This window comes from Lygodium microphyllum, chromosome 17 (genome assembly GCF_053477565.2).
Source record: "Lygodium microphyllum isolate KBCC chromosome 17, Lygodium_microphyllum_v1.1.10, whole genome shotgun sequence".
Taxonomy (NCBI): Eukaryota; Viridiplantae; Streptophyta; class Polypodiopsida; order Schizaeales; family Lygodiaceae; genus Lygodium; species Lygodium microphyllum.
Window position 1 is genome coordinate 126538633 of NC_141151.1, and position 23687 is coordinate 126562319.

Genomic DNA, 23687 nt, shown 5'->3' on the forward strand with positions numbered 1-23687 from the left:
CCTGTCAAGCCAAGAAAGCTACGTATTTCTTTGACGGATACTGGTATTGGCCATTCAAGCACATCCCTGACTTTGGTTGGGTCTACTGATATTCCCTCCGATGATACTATGAATCCCAGATATTCAATCTGACGCTTGAAGAACACATACTTCTTTATTTTTGCATACAGCTTATGAGACCTCATTGTCTCAAGGACAATCCGAAGTTGAGGTTCATGATCTTCTTTCTGTTTAGAATATACTAAAGTGTCATCGAAGAAGACAAGCACGAAATCATCAAGATATGGTCTAAAAATATCCTGCATTAATCTATTGAAGATGGCAGGTGCATTTGTAAGCCCGAATGACATAACCAAGAACTCAAAGTGCCCATATCTTGTATTGAAGGCCATTTTTGGAATATCTTCTTCTTTGATCCTTATTTGATAGTATCCTGACCTGAGATCAATCTTGGAGAAGATCTTTGCACCTTGAAGACGATCAAGAAGCTCATCTATTCTAGGAATAGGATACTTGTTCTTGACTGTTGATTGATTCAACCCTCGGTAATCAATACATAGTCGAAGTGTCCCATCTTTCTTTTTCTGGAATAGTACTGGAGCTCCCCACGGTGAGTTGCTAGGCCGGATGTAACCCTGATCCAACAGTTGGTTGAGCTGTTCCTTCAACTCAATTGCTTCAGGTATGGACATTCTATAAGGTCTCTTTGCAACTGGTGTAGCTCCACGCACTAGCCTAATTTCATGATCTACTTCTCTTGGAGGCGGAAGTTCAATCAATTCCTCAGGGAATACGTCAGCGTATTCCTTTAGCCAAGAAGGTCCTTCATGAGACTCTTGCTTTTCATCTAACTTGTTGAGTTTGATCAGGTAAACAGGTAATCCTTTTCTGAGTCCTTTTATGATCCGAGATACTTTGGCTAATTGGATTCTTGGCACTCCTGCCTCACCTTGAGTTGTGACAAACTCCCTTTCAGAGTTTCAAAAGGAAACTTGACCCTTTCCACAGTGGATGTGGGCGTCATTAGGCTTAAGCTAATCCATCCCGAGTAGACACTCATGGATACGTAAATTCATGACTCTGAATTTGACTGAGGTTTTCTTTCCTCCCAGAAAGAATTTCTCCTTAGTAGTTTGCCTGGTACAAGTTACCTCACGACCGTTTGCCAATTCCACAAGCAGGGTAGGTGCTTCTACTGTGGCTATTCCTAATCTTTTTGCACATGCTGGTGAGATAAAGGAATGTGTACTGCCACAATCAATCAAGGTTTTGAAACCTTTACCTTGATAGTCCTGTTTGAATCACCGAGAACTGGCGATTCGGCCCTTTCTTGTGTAAAGCGGCATGGACTGTCGCTCTTTTGAATTCTGCTTCCATAGTCAGATCTTCCTCTTCTTCTTCTTCGCATCTTTGCCTATTGGCAATGCAGGCAGTTCTTCCTCTTCCACGGGTGGCGGCTTCTTGACCGCGGCCTGCACCTTGGAAAGGCGTTTGACGATGTCCCCCGCTGAGCTTGGGACATTGCCTCTTGAAGTGACCGAGTTCGTTGCAGTGGAAACATTGGAGGTTTCGGCCATTACTTTGAGTAGGAACAAAGTTGTTGATGTTATTTGTCCTTGCTTTCTTCCTTTGTCCCTGATTGTGACCTTGAACTCTCTTCACTTGAGGTCTGAATGCTCCTTTGTTCGGGTCACTATAGGACCAAGTTTTGTTACCCCTTGGTCTAGCTTGCACCTCCTGAATTATAGGCGCCGCTAGAATGAATGCATCTTGCAGATCTGACGGATGCATAGATTTGAGACGGGTATTTACGGGTGGATTTAAGCCTGCGCAAAATTTGGACACCTGTGCTGCGTCATGTCCATCTGTGGCGCATACTTTAAAAGTGAGACGAATTTAGAGTAGTATGCGTCCAGAGTGAGTCCTAATTGTTTTAGCTCGTAGAACTCATTCATTTTCTGTGTATGATATGCAGGTGGCAAATATCTCCCCTGCACGGCTTTCTTTAACTTCTCCCAGGTAACGGACCCCTCTGAAGTCCCTTGATCCCTGCACCATTGTTTCCACCATAGTCTAGCTTCGCCGGTGAGTTTTAACTTGGCGAGCATGGCTTGATTGGTAGGTGCAGTACCAGCTGCTTCAAAGTAATCATCCATAGATTCAATCCAAATTTCAGCATCAGACTGGACGAATCTGCCTTTCCCGTCAAACTTGAGTGGCTTTATCTACTTGAGGAGGAACTTCTTCTCCTGGGTCACAGCAGTACTTGATGTAGGGGGCGAATTTGGAACCTGTCCCTGGGGTTGTGCCTGGATAAAAGTTTTCTTAACGTTATAATATGATAGTTGACGTTAGCTTATCTTTAGTTCAGCTATCTCGTAAATCATGAAGCTACTTAACTTTTTAACAACTCTGCTGCACAGCCAGATATTGATGAAAGAAGTCTTTATTTATATTTACATGGGTGTAGCCTTATACAACGTCTCGTGTGATGATAATCCAATCATTACATTCAGTTTGGAGAGAACAATATTGTATTGCATTTGTCTACAGGAACTGTGTAGTAGTAGGGTTTTGGGTCATGGATCTTTAGGAATTGATAATTCATTGGAAGTTCAGGATACCCTTTTCGTTGGAATCCATACTTCTCGTGGCGGCCCAATACTTTAATCCTGTCTGCTGGGATTACACGGGTAACTTCCTCATATACATATAAGTTCAATTCAACCCTCCGACCTTGAATATGTAAAGTCGAATTTACGTGAGCTTCTACAAAAATGAACACCTTCACGACTTTCAAGTCTTCCAATCACTTGATCCTCTTTAGGTTGGTCTGTAGATACGCGAACCGGTGGGTAGCTATGTAGTAGATTCCTGTAGACCCCGTCCATCTTCGTTCTATGTATAAAGGTGATGGATTATAAATCTGCTCCAGGATGTTCATCATCCCAATTCTTTGTCTATAAAGCGGAGAATGCATTGCAGTCATAAACATGACCCGAAACACCAAAAAACTTGTTCCACGCTTCATAGTTCTGCAAGACAGCATTAAGATAAGGAAATGCTTGGACAGCAACAATTTCTTTATTTCATTTTATTGAGATATCATAAAACAATTCCGTTGTTGGTCGGCTCTGATACCAACTGTAACGTGTCCCCTAGTATCATCCAAGACACGTCTTAGCAGTCCATCGGAAAGGATGTCTAGAAAGCTCCACCGGGCACTCCCATGGAATGTTACGGGTTTTGTGATCTAGTTCTTCCCGCATCTGCCACGTAGCGGAAGTATCTTGGATGTTCCCACTTAGGATCGACCGGAATTAGGGTTTTCCTAATGGGTCACTAGCTAACAGCAACTAGCGTCGGACCCGAGCGAAATACTTTATGCAGAAATGCCAGGTCCGAAGCAGATTCACACTGCACTTGGTTCAAGGAGAATGGGAAACGAGAGGGATGCAAAGCTCAACCTCTCTGCCACGAGGCATAGTCCCATCCCATTCCCCTAAAACAGCGTAAATCGGGTAAGACGCAATTCTAGGTCATCGCTCTCGTTATTCTTTTTGATGATGATGATCATTCCACCATCTTTCGAGATTTTTGAGAAAAGTTCTCGGCTAACCGGGACCACCCAATCGTAGGACGGACGCATGGCCCATCCTTCCCACTTTCCTCGGTTTGTTTTAGTTATGTAATTATCTAACACATTAATTTGACATATAACAATCAGCTTCTTTAATTAACCTTGTTAAGCATTGGTTCCTTCACGTAATCTTATCATGTGACATAGAAAAACAACATCAAGCAAGTTCTTTTAACATTTCATCATTTTATCATTGAAATACAATGAGTTCCGCCCGTAGGCTTTTCCATAATCTGCCCGAAGGCTAACAAGAAGCTCCAGGGATCACTATTCCAAGCTTTCACTCGTTAACTAGTATGCGGGCCTTGAGATCCAATCCCGAGTCACGTTAGCCTCTTGTACAAGATCCGAAAGGCGAGGGATTTACAGCCAGAGCCCCCCCTGGCACCCAAGCGTCCTCCTGCTCCAAGTAGAACTCAACAGAGAGACCTCTCGCGGTGGGTTCGGTCCACGTTCCCGGTGCGGTCAACAACCCCCTTGGTTACGGTCAGGCACGCAGTCGGGGGTAACTGAAGCTGCCTCTCCCTTCAGGCCTTTAACCTGAAGTATAGGTACTTGTTTAATTTGTAGTTCATAATTCAAACAGAGCCCTAAAATCTCTTGTAAGCACAAACATTTTCATTAATCAACCCCGTTGTATGGCAAATTGCTAAGGAAGTATTCTTTCCTTTTTTCCTTGTGAATCAATCACAAAAATGATTTCATACATGTTACACAAGTCCTGCGATGGAATAATCTGTTTAGATTCTTTAGGCTGACGTATGTCAGGCCTAGGGTTTCTTCATTTAGGGACAAACCCTAGTTTCTTATCTTTATGAAATTATTGTCCTTACGGTAAGGAAAGTAGTCAAGTGTTTAGGGTATGAATGTTTCTATGTTTAGATTGGTTTGGTTAGCTTGTGGATGGTAATCTTACTTGTCTTGTCATGGTTTTACTATCCTTGTGACAATTAACTTTCCCAATCAATACCGTTTAATTTGGCATATAGCATAAATGCCAAAATGATACAAAGGCGACAATACTCCTTAGGACAAAAGGCCTAGCTGAGAATTTAGTGTATACACACTTTATTAGTTTCAAGTCCTCAAATAGTAGGGGAAAAGTATTAATAGATTGTCATCCAGCAATTTCCCATTACATTTTCTTTCCAAATGAGTTCGTATATCTAATTTTTATACTTGTTAATTCCTAATATTTAACTTCTGTTTTCTTTAAAGATGAACTCATGCCAAATAACAACAGTTGCCTTGCTAAGATGTGCAACTAGCAAAGATAACTCCGTAGTAATTTGAGCATCGAAGAAACCTTCCATGAATTTAGCCATTTTACCATGATTCGTTGCGAAAGGAATAAGACTAATGGTGCAAGATATAATTTCTACACTTTAGAAATATATTACTATAGTAAATGGTTAATCTTGCCTATAATTTTATAATGCTTGATGCAATTTGAAGAAAGCTAATTTGTATACATTGTCATTCATAAGCTAACTCCTTCGTAAAAATAACTCGAACAAATATATCTTTCCTTAACAATTTTTCTTTGCATGATTGTCTTAAAACCGAATTAACATCAAGAAGAAAAACCTGGCTTTGAGGTAAGATATCCACATGGATACCGGGAGATGACCCTCCCGCAGCTACACCTTGGACTTTCTTCGGCGGCATCATAGTTTTTTTCTTTGAATTTTCCTTTTTCTTCTTGGAATTCCACTGTTTTCTCCTTCCTTTTCTTTTCCCTTTTTCCCCACTCTTCCTTTACGGGATACCATACGAAGTCATGATGATAAATTGTATTTTTAGGACATGGGAGTGTGTGGACACCGGCTTGTTTGATAAGACTAAGAACACCAAGCTCAACTATGAGAGCACTTGCACAAAAAGATTTAAAAGTGAGTGAAGGAATTAATGCAAGAGGATGGAAGTCCGCAAGGTAGCCTAATGACAAGGTAGGCCTATGGGTGTGAAAAAGAGCTAAGAGGGGGAAAAAAAAAATAGAACAAGGGCTTAGGGGGAAAATTAAAACCGGAAAGGGAAGCAAGGGGGCTTAGGGGGGGGAAATTTAAACCCGGGGGGGGAGGGGGGGGGTAATAAGGACTTTTGGGGGATTAAAATCCGGAGGGAAAAAGAACAATGCTTAGGGGGGGGGATTATACCGGGAGGGGGGGGAAACAAGGTCTTACGGGGGTTTAAAACCCCGAGAGGGGGGGGGAAATAAGGGCCTTAGGGGGGGGATTTAAAACCCCGGGAGGGGGGGGGGGGAGAATAAGGGGCTTAGGGGGGGGGATTTAAAACCCCGGGAGGGGGGGGGAGAATAAGGGGCTTAGGGGGGGATTTAAAACCCCGGGGGGGAAGAATAAGGGGCTTAGGGGGGGGAGAATAAGTAAAGGTGTGGGAAAGGGGCTTAAGAAGGCCCCTTGGAAGCTTCCAAGGGCCTTCTAGAGGGTTTACGAAGTCACGTGAGGGGGATAAAGGACAAATCGTCGACTGGCGGCTGTCGGCCTAGCCTGGCAGCTACTTAGATAGGCAGCGAAGGACGAGATTGAAGATGGCGGCGACCTCTCCTGGCTCCACAGCAGCCGCCAGGAGATTGGCGTCTCCTCCCTCCACTCTTGGTGAATGATGCGGCCTCACGCGGTGCTTCCTCCTCCCTCTTGATCTCCCTGGCAACCAACAGAACTCGTCCCCTTCTCGACTCGTGGTTTTTCCCGCAAAGCGATGGCTACCCGTCTCTCTCTTTTTCTCTCTCTAATCCTTCCCTTCCCCCCACAGGGGTTTATATGGGAGAGGGAGAGGTACCTCCCCTCCCCCACACGGCTCGTGCATGGGCTTAGTCCCTCTACGACCCCCAGCAAGGATGCTTAGTCATCCTTGCTATTCCCCTCCCCTCCAGCACGACAGTCGCTGGGGGGAAAAGGGGGGAAATAATAATTAAAAAAAGTTTCCCTTATTCTAAAGCTTATCCTTTTGGGTTTCTAGGAGGAGGTTCCTATGTAAATTCTTTTAACTCGTTTATGCAAGTGGAGATCAAGATACGTAGTATGTAATTCGAAAATTACACCATCAGCGTATTTTTGGATGTTGGAATTCCCTTGCATGACTATCACGTGGGTTTAAAAATATTCTCACAATGGAAATATTACAATTACCATATTCTTCAACAAAGCATCTATCTCTATTAAATCTCACTTGTACATTTTGTTCTACCATCTATCCAACAGATAAAAGATTCTTGGTTATTGTAGGTACATGTAGTACATCATGCATGCTCTTTTTCTTGCCATCAGGCGTAACGTGTCCCCTTAGTATCATCCAGGACACGTCTTAGCAGTCCATCGGAAAGGATGTCTAGAAAGCTCTGCCCGGCACTCCCATGGAATGTTACGGGATTTGTGATCTAGGTCTTCCCCCGTCTGCCACGTAGCGGAAGTATCCTGGCTGTTTCCACTTAGGATCGACCGGAATTAGGGTTTTCCTGATTGGTCATTAACTAACAGCAACTAGCGTCAGACTCGAGCGAACTACTTTACGCAGAAATGCCAGGTAAGAAGCAGATTCACATTGCACTTGGTTCAAGGAGAATGGGAAACGAGAGGGATGCAAAGCTCAACCTCTCTACCATAAGGCATAGTCCCATTCCATTCCCATAAAATAGCGTAAATCAGGTAAGACATAACTCTAGGTCATTGCTTCCGTTATTCGTTTTGATGATCATCCTACTGTTCTTCGAGATTTTTGAGAAAAGTTCCTGGCTAACCGGGACCACCCAACCGTAGGACGGACCCATGGCCCATCCTCCGCACTTTCCTCGATTTGTTTTTAGTTATGTAATTATCTAACACATTGATTTGACATATAACAATCAGCTTATTTAATTAATCCATTAAGCACTGGCTCCTTCACGTAATCTTATCACGTGACATAGAAAACAATATCAAGCAAGTTCTTTGTTAAGATTTCATCATTTTATCTTTGAAATGCAATGAGTTCCACCCGTAGGCTTGTCCATAATCCACCCGAAGGCTATCCAGTAATTCGCAGGGATCACTATTCCAAGCTTCCGCCTGTAAACTAGTATGCGGGCCTCGAGATCCAATCCCGAGTCACGTTAGCCTCTTGTACAGGACCCGCAAGGCGAGGGATTTACGGCCAGAGCCCCCCTTGGCACCCAAGCATCCTCCTGCTCCAAGTAGAGCTCAACCAAGAGACCTCTCGCGGCGAGTTCGATCCACATTCCTGGCGCGGTCAACAACCACCTTGGTTAGGGTTAGGCAGGTAGTTGGGGGTAACTGAAACTGCCTCTTCCTTCAGGCCTTTAACCTGAAGTATAGGTACTCATTTAATTTGTAATTCATAATTCAAACAGAGCCCTAAAATCTCTAGCAAGCACAAACATTTCCATTAATCAACCATGTTGTTTGGCAATTTGCTAAGGAAATGTTCTTTCCTTTTGAGTCTATCAGCACTCGTTCCCAAGGTGTCTTGTAAATTGGCAAGATCCTTTACATTCCGGTGTAGGGAGTACCTTATTAACCCAACTTGGTCAACCCTAAAGTTCCTTAGATATGCTAGTTTCCGGTTTACAACTTTCCTTATTTAGAAGGATATCCAAAAATACATCCTTTTTCAAGATAACTTGCGTAGGGATCTGCCATCCTTGTTGAGGCTATTTACCCTTTCTCCTTGTGAATCAATCACAAGACTAAATGATTTCGTACTTGCTGCGCAAGTCCTGCGATGGAATAATTCGTTTTAGATCCTTTAAGTTGACGTATGTCGGGCCTAGGGTTTCTTTTTAAGAATCTCGGGGACAACCCTAGTTCCTTATCTTTACGAATTTTTTTGACCCTACAATAAGGAAAGTAGTCAAGTGCTTAGGGTATGAATATTTCTTTGGTCTTTAAATCATTTCAAGGCATATTTTTCTCTTCAGTATGGTATTTCTATGTTTAGATTGGTTTGGTTATCTTTTGGAAGTTAATATTAATCGCTTTGTCACGGTTTTGCTATCCTTGTGACAATTTAGTTTTCAATCAATACAATTCAATTTAATTTTCCTTTTTCCTTGCAGACGAACTCATGCCAAATAACAATCATTTCCCTTGCTAAGATGTGCAATTAGCAATGATAACTTCCTAGTAATTTGAGCAACGAAAGAAACCTTTCATGAATTTAATCATTTACAATGATTCGTTGCGAAAATGAATAAGACTAATGGTGCAAGATATAATTTCTATACCTTTAGGATTTAACTGAAATATGCTACTATAGTAAATAGATAATCTTGCTCGTAATTTATAATGCATGATGCTATTCGAAGGAAACTAAGTTCTATACATTATCATTCATTCAAATAAGCTAAACTCCTTCATTACAAATAATTCAGACAAATATATCCTATCCCTAACAATTTCTCTTTGCATGATTGACTTAAAACCGAATTAAAGCCAAGAAGAAAAAACTCGTCTTGGGGTGAGATATCCACATGGATACCGAGAGATGCACCTCCTGCAGCTACTCCTTGGACTTTCTTAGGAGGCATCATAGTTTTAGTCCTTCGAACATGGAAGCAGCTTTACACTCCTTTTCAGAATTCCACCGTTGCTCCATTGCACCGTCCGTCGAAAGTAGTTTTTGGAAGGCTCCCTCCTTGAAGTCGGAAATTCAGAAGGGTGTTTCAGAATCTTTTACGACTAAGACCCATTGAAGCCATGGGGAAGGATTAATGGCCTTTTAATGACTCGTTCAAATGAGGAATGAAAAGGGATGGAAAAGACATAAGGTGCGGGAGGGAACTCTAAGGGAATATAGTAACCATAAAGGTTATAAAAAAGGTCGAACGACCCTTAGGTCAACTTGGAGGAAAGGGTTCTCAATACGCCACAAGGGGAGGGTTAGAGAAGGTTTAAACACGGGGGGGGAAAAAAAAAAGGGGTGATTTCAATATCCATGCAAAAAGGGGGTCTAAGGGTTTATAGAACACTGAGGGTGATAAGACCTTTGAGGCCTTAGTTCTTCCAAAGGAAAAAGGGGGCTTATAAAGGTTAAAAGCCGGGGGGGTTAATAATCCCAATTGAAGGGGCTTAAGGGTTTAACAGGGGGGGTTCCAAAATGCCATGGAAGGGGTTTTAGCACGAGGGTGAAGGGGGGGTTAGGAGGATTTTAAACCCGGGGGGAAAGGATTTGATGAGGCAACAACAAGGGGGGTGAAAGGGGGCTTAAAGGGATTAAAACCAAGAGGGGGATAATAAGGTATAGGAAGGGGACTAAGGAGGCCCCCCCTTTGGAAGCTTTTGACTTCCAAAAGATTACGTTGGGGGGGGGGGTGTGAGAGCCGTGTATCGACGGTGAAAAGGAAGGCAACGGCTCCCTTTGGCTGCACGGCAACCCAATCCTCGTCCACAGCATGGCAATGAGGCGGCCCTCACTCCTTACGGCAGCAGCACGGCATGGTGTTATGGCGGTGGTTCATTCTCTCCTTTCGTCCCTTCACGGCAGCTGCTGGTGTCGTTTGGCAGTGCCTTCTTCTGGCCCTCGTACCTCTTACCTCCCTTTACGGCAGTGGCCTTAGCTTTACCCTCCTCTCTCTCCCTCAACATTTAGAATGGCCCCTCACTCCTCATGTATTCCGTCCGATTCCTCCTTTTTTCCCCCTAGCGGCAGCAACACAGGGTTTAAATAGGGGAGGGTAGGGGGATCCTCCCTCTCCTTCATGTCAGCATGCATGGCACTACTCCCTGCGAGCTCCCATCGAGGAGCTTCCGACTCCTTTCTATTCCCCTCCCCTTCGCACAACAGTCGGCTAGGGAGGGGAATAAAAAAATTTGCATTTATCCATTTGATATTTTACATTCTCTCCCCCTTAGAAGAATCGAGATGTCCTCATCTCGAGATAAACTGGGGATACTGATGGTTGAGAGTGCCTTCATCTACCCAGGTGGCATCCTCTTCGGAATAATCTTTCCACTGGACGAGGCATTCTCTCAAGGTTCTAGATCTTAACTGTCTCTCCCTAACATCTAAGATCCTATCCAGCCTTAGTTCAAGGACTCCTTGACTAGGCATTACATTTTGTTGGTCATCAAGTACATGATTAGGGTTGGGTACATATTTTTTCAATAGGCTAGTATGGAATACATTGTGAACCTTTAGGTTCTCAGGGAGTTGCAATCTATAAGCATTGGGTCCTAGGCATTTGAGGATTTTGTACGGCCCACAATACCTTGGACTTAGCTTCTTGCACTCTCCTAGGGATAGAGAACTCTTTTTAGGGCATACACGAATGAAGACCATGTCTCCTTCTTCGAAGACTCTTTCTTGACGTTTCAAATCTGCGTATGCCTTTTGTCTATCCTTGGCCGCCTGTATGTCTTGTCTTATTGACTTTATTTGATCGTCCATGTCTTCCAACATCTGTCTTGACGCTTCAACCCTTAGGGTTGGATCAGAAAAGTTTAGGGGACTTCGACAATCATGACCATACAATGCTTGGAAAGGAGTCATCAAAATGCTCTGCTGGTAAGAAGCATTGTAGGCAAACTCAACTAATGGCAAGTATTGAATCCACCTCTTCGGCTCTCGACAGTAGTATGCCCTAAGCATATCTTCGATGATTTGATTTACTCGCTCTATTTGGCCATCCGTTTGGGGATGGTAGGGGGTGCTAAAACAGAGTTGAGTCCCAATAGCTTCAAAGATAGCTCTCGAGAAGTGTGACGTGAAAAGAGAATCACGATCACTAATGATTCTTCTGGGTAAACCATGTAGCTTGAATATCTCCTTGATAAACAATCTTGTAATGTCTGAGGCTTTATAGTTTGTCTTTACTGGAATAAGGTGTGTAACCTTAGTAAGCATGTCAACTACAACCATAATGGAATTGTATCCTCCTTGGACTTGGGGTAGGCCCACAACAAAATCCATAGTGATGAATTCCCATTTCATTTGGGGAATGTCAAGCAGTTGCAGTTTCCCTGGTATCATGACATGCTCGGCTTTGATACGTTGGCAAGACAAACACTCAATGACATATTTGAGAACGTCACCTTTAAGCCTCTCCCAATGGTAGCTCTTCCTAACTACATTTAGAGTCTTAGCATAGCCAGGATGTCCTGCGAAAGGAGAGTCATGAGCTTCCCATAATATCTTCTGCTTAAGTGACTGGCTTGCTGGTATACACAACCTTGTTCTGTAGTAGACAAGTCCATTATCAATGGAAAATTCATGATACTTAGCTTGCAACTTCTGATTCTGCTCCTTGGTAGATATTTCCTTTATCATTGTTTGGTAGGCCAAATCATGGCATGCTTCCTCTCTAGCTAGTTCAATTATAGGGTTGTTTGGCATAGATACTTTTGTAGCCAGAGATCTGGCCGTTGATGGATTCTGCAAGATTAGGGAATTTAGGAATGCCTTGCAACTGAGTGCATCGGCAACTACATTCTCCTTCCTTGGTCGGTACTTGATTTCAAAATCATATTCCTCCAATACTTCGATCCACCGACGTTGCCTCATGTTGAGCTCGTTCTGGGTGAAAATCCATCTGAGACTCTTATGATCGGTTACTAGAGTAAACTTGTTACCCAATAGGTAGTGTCTCCAAAGCTTTAGAGCATGGATGACAGCTAGTAATTCCAGATCATGCGTGGCATAATTCTTTTCATGACTCTTCAATTTCCTTGAAGAGTATGCTACTAGATGACCTTCCTGCATAAGTACACACCCCAAGGCAAGAATGCTAGCATCAGTTACTACCTCGAACTCCTTAGTGAGGTTAGGAAGTCTTAGAATAGGTGTTGATACCAAACTTTGCTTCAATTTGTCGAAGCTATTTTGTTCAGAAGTTGACCATGTAATGGAAGTCTGCTTCTTTAATAAGTCTGTAAGAGGTGCTGCAATCAAAGCATAGTTTTTTATGAAGACCCTATACCATCCTGTCAATCCAAGAAAGCTGCGTATTTCTTTGACAAATACTGGTGTTGGCCATTCAAGCACATCTTTGACCTTGGCTGGGTCTACTGATATTCCTTGTGATGATACTATGAATCCCAGATATTCAATCTGCCGCTTAAAGAATGCACACTTCTTCATTTTTGCATAAAGCTTATGTGACCTCATTGTCTCAAGGACAATCCAAAGTTGAGGTTCATGATCTTCTTCCTATTTAGAATAGACTAAAGTGTCATCGAAAAAGACAAGCACGAAATCATCAAGATATGGTCTAAAAATATCCTGCATTAATCTATTGAAGGTGGCAGGTGCATTGGTAAGCCCGAATGACATAACCAGGAACTCAAAGTGCCCATATCTTGTATTGAAGGCTGTCTTTGGAATATCATCTTCCTTGATCCTTATCTGATAGTAACCTGACCTGAGATCAATCTTGGAGAAGATCTTTGCACCCTGAAGACGATCAAGAAGCTCATATATTCTAGGAATATGATACTTGTTCTTGACTGTTGATTGATTCAACCCCTGGTAATCAATACATAGTCGAAGTGTCTCATCTTTATTTTTCTGGAATAGTACTGGAGCTCCCCACGGTGAATTGCTAGGCCGGATGTAACCCTGATCTAACAGTTGCTTGAGTTGTTCCTTCAACTCAATTTCTTCTGGTATGGACATTCTATAAGGTCTCTTTGCAATTTGTGCAGCTCTAGGCACTAGCCTAATCTCATGATCTATATCTCTTTGAGGCGGAAGTTTAGTCAATTCCTCAGGGAATACGTCAACGTATTCCTTTAGCCAAGAAGGTCCCTCATGAGACTCTTGCTTTTGATCTAACTTGTTGAGTTTGATCAGGTAAACGGGTAATCCTTTTCTGACACCTTTTATGATCTGAGATACTTTGGCCAATTGGATTCTTGGCATTCCTGCTTCACCTTGAGTTGTGACAAATTCCCTTTCAGAGTTTTGAAAGGAAACTTGACCCTTTTCCCAGTGAATGTGGGCGTCGTTGGGTTTAAGCCAATCCATCCCGAGTAGACACTCATGGATACCTAAATTCATGACTCTGAATTTGACTAAAGTCTTCTTTCCTCCCAAAAAGAATTCCACCTTAGCAGTTTGCTTGGTACAAGTTACCTCACGACCATTTGCCAATTCCACACGCAGGGTAGGTGCTTCTACTGTGGTTATTCCTAAACTTTTTGCACATGCTGGTGAGATAAAGGAATGTGTGCTGCCACAATCAATCAAGGTTTTGAAACCTTTACCTTGATAGTCCGACGATGTCTGAATCACCGAGAACTGGCGATTCGGCCCTTTCTTGTGTAAAGCGGCATGGACTGTCGCTTTTTCGAATTCAGCTTCCATAGTCGGATCTTCCTCTTCTTCTTCTTCGCATCTTTGCCTATTGGCAATGCAAGAGGTTCTTCCTCTTCCACAGGTAATGGATCCTTGACCATGGCCTGCTCCTTAGAAAGGCATTTGACGATGTCCTCTGCTGAGCTTGGGACATTGCCTCTTGAAGTGACTAGGTTCGTTGCAGTCGAAACAATGGAGGTTTCGGCCATTACTTTGAGTAGGAACAAAGTTGTTGACGTTGTTTGTCCTTGCTTTCTTTCTTTGTCCCTGATTATGACCTTGAACTCTTTTCATTTGAGGTGTGAATGCTCCCTTGTTCGGGTCACTATAAGACCAAGTTTTGTTACCCCTTGGTCTAGCTTGCACCTCCTGAATTATAGGCGCCGCTCGAATGAGTGCATCCTGAAGATCTGATGGACGCATAGATTCGAGACGGGTATTTACTGGTGGATTTAAGTTGGCACAAAATTTGGAAACCTGCTACGTCATGTCCATCTGTGGCGCATACTTTAAAAGTGAGACGAATTTAGAGTAGTATGCGTCAAGAGTGAGTCCTAGCTGTTTTAGCTCGTAGAACTCATTCATTTTCTGTGTACGATATGCAGGTGGTAAGTATCTTCCCTGCACGGCTTTCTTCAACTTCTCCCAGGTAACGAACCCCTCTAAAATCCCTTGATCCCTGCACCATTGCTTCCACCAAAGTCTAGCTTCGCCGATGAGCTTTAACTTGGCGAGCATGGCCTGATTGGTAGGTGCAGTACCAGCTGCTTCGAAGTAATCCTCCATGGATTCAATCCAAATTTCAGCATCAGCCTGGACGAATCTGCCTCTCCCGTCAAACTCGGGTGGCTTTATTTGCTTGAGGAGGAACTTCTTCTCTTGGGTCACAGTAGTACTTGATGTAGGAGGCGAATTTGGAACCTGTACCTGGGGTTGTGCCTGGATAAAGGTTTTCTTAACGTTATTATATGATAATCGATGTTAGCTTATCTTTCATTTTTAGTTCAGCTATCTCATAAACAATGTAGCTACTTAACTTTTTAACAACTCTTATGCACAGCTAGATATTGATAAAAAGAAGTCTTTATTTGTATTTACATGGGCATTGCCTTTTTGAATACAACGTTTCATGTGATGATAAGCTAATCATTACATTCAGTTTGGGGAGAACAATGTTGTATTGCATTTGTCTACAAGAACTATGTAATAGTAGGGTTTTGGGTCATGGATCTTTAGGAATCGATAATTCATTGGAAGTTCAGGATACCCTTTCCGTTGGAATCCATACTTCTCATGGCGGCCCAACACTTTAATCCTGTCAGCTTGGATTACACAGGTTACTTTCTCATATACATATGAGTTCATCTCAACCCTCCGACCTTGAATATGTAAAGTCGAATTTACGTGAGCTTCCACAAAAATGAACAGCTTCACGATTTTCAAGTCTTCCAACCACTTGATCCTCTTTAGGTTGGTCTGTAGATAAGCAAACCAGTGGGCGGCTATATAGTAGATTCCTGAAGACCCCGTCCATCTTCATTCTATGTATAAAGGTAATGGATTATAAATCTGCTCCAGGATGTTCATCATCCCAATTCTTTGTCTGTAAAGCAGAGAATGCATTGCAGTCATAAACAGGACCCAAAATACCAAAAACTTGTTCCACGCTTCATAATTCTGCAAGACAGCATTGAAGGTAATGAAATGTTTGGACAACAACAATTTCTTTAATTCAATTTATTGAGATCTTATAAAAACAATTCTGTTGTTGGTTGGCTCTGATACCAACTGTAACGTGTCCCCTTAGTATCATCTAGGACATGTCTTAGAAGTCCATTGGAAATGACGTCTAGAAAGCTCCGCCCGGCACTCCCATGGAATGTTACGGGATTTGCGATCTAGGTCTTCCCGCATCTGCCACGTAGCGGAAGTATCCTGGCCATTTCCACTTAGGATCGACCGGAATTAGGGTTTTCCTGATTGGTCATTAACTAACAGCAACCAGCGTCGGACTCGAGCAAACTACTTTACGCAGTAACTCCAGGTCCGAAGCACATTCACGTTGCACTTGATTCAAGGAGAATGGGAAACCAGAGGGATGCAAAGCTCAACCGTAGGACGGACCCATGGCCCATCCTCCGCACTTTCCTCGATTTATTTTTAGTTATATAATTATCTAGCACATTGATTTGAAATATAACAATTAGCTTCTTTAATTAATCCATTAAGCACTGGTTCCTTCACGTAATCTTATCACGTGACATATAGAACAATATCAAGCAAGTTCTTTGTTAAGATTTCATCATTTTATCTTTGAAATGCAATGAGTTCCACCCGTAGGCTTGTCCATAATCCGCCCGAAGGCTATCCAGTAATCCGCAGGGATTACTATTCCAAGCTTCCGCTCGTAAACTAGTATGCGGGCCTCGAGATCCAATCCCGAGTCACGTTAGCCTCTTGTGCAGGATCCGGAAGGTGAGGGATTTACGGCCAGAGCCCTCGTGGCACCCAAGCGTCCTCCTGCTCCAAGTAGAGCTCAACAGAGAGACCTCTCGCGATGGGTTCTTGGTCCACGTTCCCGACACGGTCAACAACCCCCTTGGTTAGGGTTAGGTAGGTAATCGGGGGTAACTGAAACTGCCTCTTCCTTCATGCCTTTAACCTGAAGTATAGGTACTCATTTAATTTGTAATTCATAATTCAAACAGAGCCCTAAAATCTCTAGCAAGCACAAACATTTTCATTAATCAACCGTGTTGTTTGGCAAACTGCTAAGGAAGTGTTCTTTTCTTTTGAGTGTATCAGCACTCGTTCCCAAGGTGTCTTGTAAATTGGCAAGATCCTTTATATTCCGGTGTAGGGCGTACCTTATTAACCTAGCTTGGTCAACCCTAAACTTCTTTAGATATGCTAGTTTACGGTTTACAACTTTCCTTATTTAGAAGGATATCCAAAAATACGTCATTTTTTAAGATAACTTGCATAGGGATCTGCCATCCTTGTTGAGGGTATTTACCCTTTCTCCTTGTGAATCAATCACAAGACTAAATGATTTCATACTTGCTGCACAAGTCGTGCGATGGAATAATCCGTTTTAGATCCTTTAAGCTGACGTATGTCGGGCCTAGGGTTTCTTTTTAAGAATCTCGGGGACAACCCTAGTTCTTTATCTTTACGAAATTTTTTTGACCTTACGATAAGGAAAGTAGTCAAGTGCTTAGGGTATGAATGTTTCTTTGGTATTTAAATCATTTCAAGGCATATTTTTCTCTTCAGCATGGTATTTCTATGTTTAGATTGGTTTGGTTATCTTTTGGAAGTTAATATTAATCGCTTTGTCACGGTTTTGCTATCCTTGTGACAATTTAGTTTTCAGTCAATACAATTCAATTTAATCTTCCTTTTTCCTTGTAGACGAACTCATGCCAAATAACAATCATTTCCCTTGCTAAGATGTGCAATTAGCAATGATAACTTCCTAGTAATTTGAGCAACGAAAGAAACCTTTCATGAATTTAATCATTTACAATGATTCGTTGCGAAAAGGAATAAGACTAATGGTGCAAGATATAATTTCTATACCTTTAGGATTTAACTGAAATATACTACTATAGTAAATAGACAATCTTGCTCATAATTTATAATGCATGATGCTATTCGAAGGAAACTAAGTTCTATACATTATCATTCATTCAAATAAGCTAAACTCCTTCATTACAAATAACTCGGACAAATATATCCTATCCCTAACAATTTCTCTTTGCATGATTAACTTAAAACCGAATTAAAGCCAAGAAGAAAAACCTCGTTTTGGGGTGAGATATCCACATGGATACCGGGAGATGCACCTTCCCCAGCTACTCCTTGGACTTTCTTAGGAGGCATCACAGTTGTAGTCCTTTGAATGTGGAAGCAGCTTTACACTCCTTTTCAGAATTCCACCGTCGCTCCCTTGCACCGTCCGTCGAAAGTAGTTTTTGGAAGGCTCCCTCCTTGAAGTCGGAAATTCGGAAGGGTGTTTCAGAATCTTTTACGACTAAGACCCATTGAAGCCATGGGGAAGGCTTAATGGCCTTTTAATGACTCGTTCAAATGAGGAATGAAAAGGGATGGAAAAGACACAAGGTGCGGGAGAGAACTCTAAGGGAATATAGTAACCATAAAGGTTATAAATAAGGTCGAAGGACCGTTAGGTCAACTTGGAGGAAAGGGTTCTCAATACGCCACAAGGGGAGGGTTAGAGAAGGTTTAAACACGGGGGGAAAAAAGAAAGGGGTGATTCCAATATCCACGCAAAAAGGGGTCTAAGGGTTTATAGAACACGGAGGGTGATAAGACCTTTGAGGCCTTAGTTCTTCCAGAGGAAAAAGGGGGCTTATAAAGGTTGAAAATCGGGGGGTTAATAATCCCAAAAGAAGGGGCTTAAGGGTTTAACACGAGGGGGTTCCAAAATGCCATGGAAGGGGTTTTAGCACGAGGGTGAAGTGTTAGGAGGATTTTAAACCCGGGGGGAAAGGATTTGATGACACAACAACAAGGGGGGTGAAAGGGTGCTTATGGGGATTAAAACCAAGAGGGGGATAATAAGGTATAGGAAGGGGGCTAAGGAGACCCCCCCCTTTGGAAGCTTCTAACTTCCAAAAGATTACGTGGGGGGGGGATGTGAGAGCCGTCTATCGACAGCAAAAAGGAAGGCAGCGACTCCCTTTAGCTGCATGGCAGCCCAGTCCTCGTCCATAGCACGGCAATGAGGTGGCCCTCCCTCCTTAGGGCAACAGCACGACACGGCGTTATGGCGGCGGTTCACTCTCTCCTTTCGTCCCTTCACGGCAGCTGCTGCTGGTGTCGTTTGGCAGCACCTTCTTCTGGCCCTCGTACCTCCTACCTTTCTTTATGGCAGTGGCCTTAGCTTTACCCTCCTCTCTCTCCCTCAACGTTTAGAATGGCCCCTCACTCCTCACGTATTCCGTCCGATTCCTCCTTTTTCCCCCCTAGCGGCAGCAACGCAAGGTTTAAATAGGGGAGGGGAGGGGGATCCTCCCTCTCCTTCGTGTCAGCATGCATGGCACTACTCCCTGCAAGCTCCCAACGAGGAGCTTCCGACTCCTTTCTATTCCCCTCCCCTTCCAGCACAACAGTCGGCTGGGGAGGGGAATAAAAAAATTTGCATTTAACCATTTGATATTTTACATCAGGCAATAACAATGGAAAAATTCTTGTGTGTTGAATGTCATGTTGGGTATCATCCCCAGTACACACATAACCATGTGAACCTCGAACCATCTCATGAAAACATTCTCCATGGGGTGTCATATGATTTCAAGCCACTGAATCAATGTACCATCTCTCATCTCTGTTCTACCTAGATGCATTCTTAGACACATGCTATATGGCAAACAACTTGTCACCCTGATCATCAGGAACTCCACTAGATGAAGCATAATTTCCATGTTGTCGACCCTTGGCTTTCATGTCAACCTGTATCTTAGGAAAATTTTTGCCTATATGCCCATATCTACTGTAATAATGACAGTTACTGTCTCTATTTGACTGATCGTTTGACTACCATGAACCACATCCATCACCTCTACCATGGCGTGATCTCCCCTTGCCTCTAAAACTGCCAGATCCATACTGGACCTGTGTATTTTTGCCATGCCAGACATTCTGTTGATGCTATCCATAACTATTTTGAGTGTCTCTCGAACCTCAAAAAGAGCCATGGCCTTTTTCGCCTCTGCCATGCTAGCTAGAGTAAAGAACAGTGTGTAATGTGTTCACTTGTCCACTTATGGGACACGTCTTAGCAGCCCATCGGGAAAAGAGTCTAGAAAGTGCCACCTCGCACTCGCAAGGAATGTGACAGGGTTTGCGATCTAGGTATTTCCGATTCTGTCCCGAAGCAAAAGTATCCAACCGTTCCCACTTATGACCAACTTGAAGTCAGGGTTTTTTCCTATCAGCCAAGTCTCTAGGAAGTAGCTAGCATTGAGCTCCAGATGAACCACTTTGCATAGGAATAACAGAGTCGAAGCGAATTTATGCTGCACTTGGTTCATGGAGAATGGGAAACGAGAGGGATGCGAAGCTCAACCTTTCTGCTCATAAGGCATAGTCTCATTCTGCTCCCCTAAAACAACATAAATCGGGATTCTAACTCTACTGACTCTAAGTCTTCACAGTTTTGTTATCACGTCTTTTAAGAAAAGTTCCCAGCTAACTGGGACCACCCTTCCATAGGATGGACCCAAGTCACGTCCACCGCACTTTCCTCAGGTTGCTTAGTTATCTAATTACCTACCACATTATGTTTGACATGCAAATGCAACTTCCTTAATTAACCAATTTAAACACAGGTTCCTTCACATAACTTAGGCATTGACAAAAAAAAAACAATGTCAAGCAAGTTCCTTTTTCAAATGTTTGTTCTTTATTTATCATAGTCTTGGAATACATCAAGTATCTTTCCTAAAGGCTATCCTAGCAATCATCAGGATTGCTGCTCCAAGTTTCGCCCGTAGACTAGTACACATGCCTTGAGATCCCATCTTGAGTCACGTTGGCCTCTTGTGCGGGATTCGGAGGCAAGGAATTTACAGCCATAGTCTCCCTTGACACCCAAGCATCCTCCCGCTCCAAGCAGCACCCACGAAGAGACCTCTCGTGGCGGGTTCGGTCCATGTACCCGGCGCGGCTAACAACCCCCTTGAATAGGGAAACACATAGAGTCGGAGGTAACTGAACCTGCCTCTCACTCCAGGCAATTAACCTAAAGCATTAAGTGTTTGGCCTTGAGAAAAGAAGTTCAAACAATGTACTTAAGTGTACAATCACAATCAATTATGTGGTCGTTCATACGACCAATTGCTAAGGTATGATTTCTTTTTCCCGAATACTCCCAGCATTGGATCCTGGATCGTTCGCGACTTGGTGGGATTCCAAGGGCTTGGCAAGCTAGGTTGCTTGTTTACCCTTTTTCCTTGGGTTAGGGTTTATACCCTACTGACCCCAATTATCATTACCTTAGGTATCATTGTACTATAGTCAAATAGATCTTGGACGACCCCGTCGTCCTTGGTTAGTGAATTTGCTTCTTGGAAATTTACGATTGCCCTAAGTTTGACAAATCAGTCCCCAAGAGAGAGAGTTCTAGTAGGGTGACTACTCGACTCTTAACGAATGTAACTTGTAATTAGATCTCGCCTTCCTTGACCTAAGATGTAGTAGTAGCATCTTATGATTTAGTTGCAATAGCATATGACCTTGCAGATTTGTTGCACGAGATAGGTAGCAATACCTATCCTAAGAAATTACATCTTATGTCATATGGAATTCTTTGATTAAGAATACCTTTGATCAAGGCATAGGAGTTGGGAATTCCATTGACCCAAATCCAAAACCCTAGTCCCACTAGGTTGAAGATTGATTTAGCTCTAGGATTTCTTGTGAGATCTGAACATTTGGTCCTTCGATCTTTAAGATGAGAACCCTAAGATCACATCCTTTTCCCTTATGGACCACTTGTCCCTAGTAAGATTGTCTAATCAAACAATCCGATGATTGTTTAGAATTATCCTCTCCAAATGTCCAAGGCGTAGGCCTTGATCGATAATCCATCCTAGAGTTTAACCTATATGTGAGATGCGACTAGAGCATTATTGCATAAGTGCATCTTTTAACACATGAACCATATATTCAAAGTGCAACAACCTTTCATTATGATGGTACGATAAATATAAGTACCTTGACATGCAATTTAAAACTTTCTTGAACATTCCTATGATCTTTTTAAAACAAAGGGCTCTAATGTAGTAAATTTCCAATGCAATTAAGTTTTTCCTATGCGAATCTATACTTAATGCACTCATATCATGCGGAAATGAAAAAGGGAGAATTTGATGGAACCTGAACATCCGCAGGAGGGGTATTATCGATTATTGTGCTTCGGGTCGGGACTCCTACACATGCTCCTCTTACTCCTGTGTGTGCTCCTCTTGTGTGGCACTTTGGGGCTATCGCAATTGCGATTTGGGAATAAGTCGGGTAGGTGGAGGGTGTGCTGAAATTTTCTACAAGTTGGCAGTCCTTCCTTCCCGCAAGGGAACTCCCTTCACAAATGAGTTGTGTCCTTCACGCGATCTGTGGGTGAAGTACCCCAAAGAAGCTTTTAGTGGAAGCTTCTAGAAAGCTTCTCAAGAAGCTTCTTTAGATTCGTGCTTTCTGTCAGTCGGCCTGACAACTTCTCCTCCTCCTCAATCGTGCTGGGAATGATGAAGAAGAAGAAAATGTTGATAACGAAGGTATGGGGGCGCCAGTCCGACGGCCTGGTGGCGTGTAGGCGAAGTAGGGGGGTGCTTGGTGTGTCAGGAGAAGCAGGGGGTGGCACTGAAGTCCCCGATCCAGGGGGGCTCCCCTTATATAGTGGGGGGGTGGTTCATGGGTGGGGGAGATGGCCATTTGGCAACCATTTGGCGGGCCGCCACCCCACACCTAGGGGGGTGCATACCCCCTCTCCCAGTCTTACTCCCTCTCTCTCTCTCTCTCGCCCCGGCATGCTGTCGGTAGGGGGAGAGAGAGGTAAAAAAATTTGAGCTAATTTTAAAATTTTGAAAAGGGGGGGTTCTTATGGGAGAGGCACGCGAAATATTACATCCTCTCCCCCTTAGAGGAATCGAGATGTCCTCATCTTAAGAAGATCTGGGGGTATTATTGGTTGAAATTATTTTCATCCATCTAGGTGGCATCCTCTTCGAGATAATCTTTACACTAGATGAGGTATTCTCTCAAGGTCCTTGATCTCAAATGCCTCTCCATAACATCTAGGATTCTATCAGGCCGTAGCTCAAGGACTCCTTGGCTAGGCATTACAATTTTCTGATCATCAAGTACATGATTCAAATTAGGTAGATACTTTTTCAATAGGCTAACATGGAATACATTATGAATCTTTAGAGTTACGAGTAGCTGTAGTCTGTAAGCATTAGGCCCTAGGCACTTGATGATCTTATAAGGTCCACATACACCTCAAACTTAGCTTCTTGTACTCTCCCAAGGACAGTGAACTCTTTTTAGGGCGTACATGGATGAAGACCATATCACCTTCGACGAAGGATATGTCTTGCCATTTCAAGTCAGCGTAGGCCTTCTGTCTATCCTTGGCAGCTTCAATGTCTTGTCTTATTGATTTGATTTGATCATCCATGTCTTCCAGCATTTTTCTTGAAGCTTCTACCCTCAAATTTGGATTCGAGAAGTTCAAAGGGGTACGACAATCATGCCCATACAATGCTTGGAAAGGGGTCATCTGAATACTCTGTTGGTAAGAAGCATTGTAAGCAAACTCAATCAATGGTAAGTATTGAATCCACTTTTTGGGTTCTCGACAGCAGTATGTCCTAAGTATATCTTCAATGACTTGATTGACTCATTTTGTTTGACCATCAATTTGGGGATGGTAAGCTGTGCTGAAATAGAGTTGAGTTCCAATAGCCTCAAAGATAGCCCTTCAGAAGTATGATGTAAAAAGAGAGTCACGATCACTAATGATTCTTCTAGGTAACCCATGAAGTTTGAATATTTTCTTGATGAATAATCTTACAATGTCTGAAGCTTTATAGTTCGTCTTGACAGGGATGAGATGTGCGACCTTGGTGAGCATATCTATTACAACCAAAATAGAGTTATATCCTCCTTGAACTTGGGGTAAGCCAACAATAAAGTCCATACTAATAAACTCCCATTT

At 42.9% G+C, this 23687-nt stretch overlaps 1 pseudogene; it reads right to left on the reverse strand.

The window, feature by feature from the left end:
- The window catches only part of LOC148022331 (eukaryotic translation initiation factor 3 subunit B-like), a 32614-nt pseudogene extending 12946 nt beyond the window's left edge, over positions 1-19668 (reverse strand).
- Between the last annotated feature and the right edge of the window lie 4019 nt (positions 19669-23687).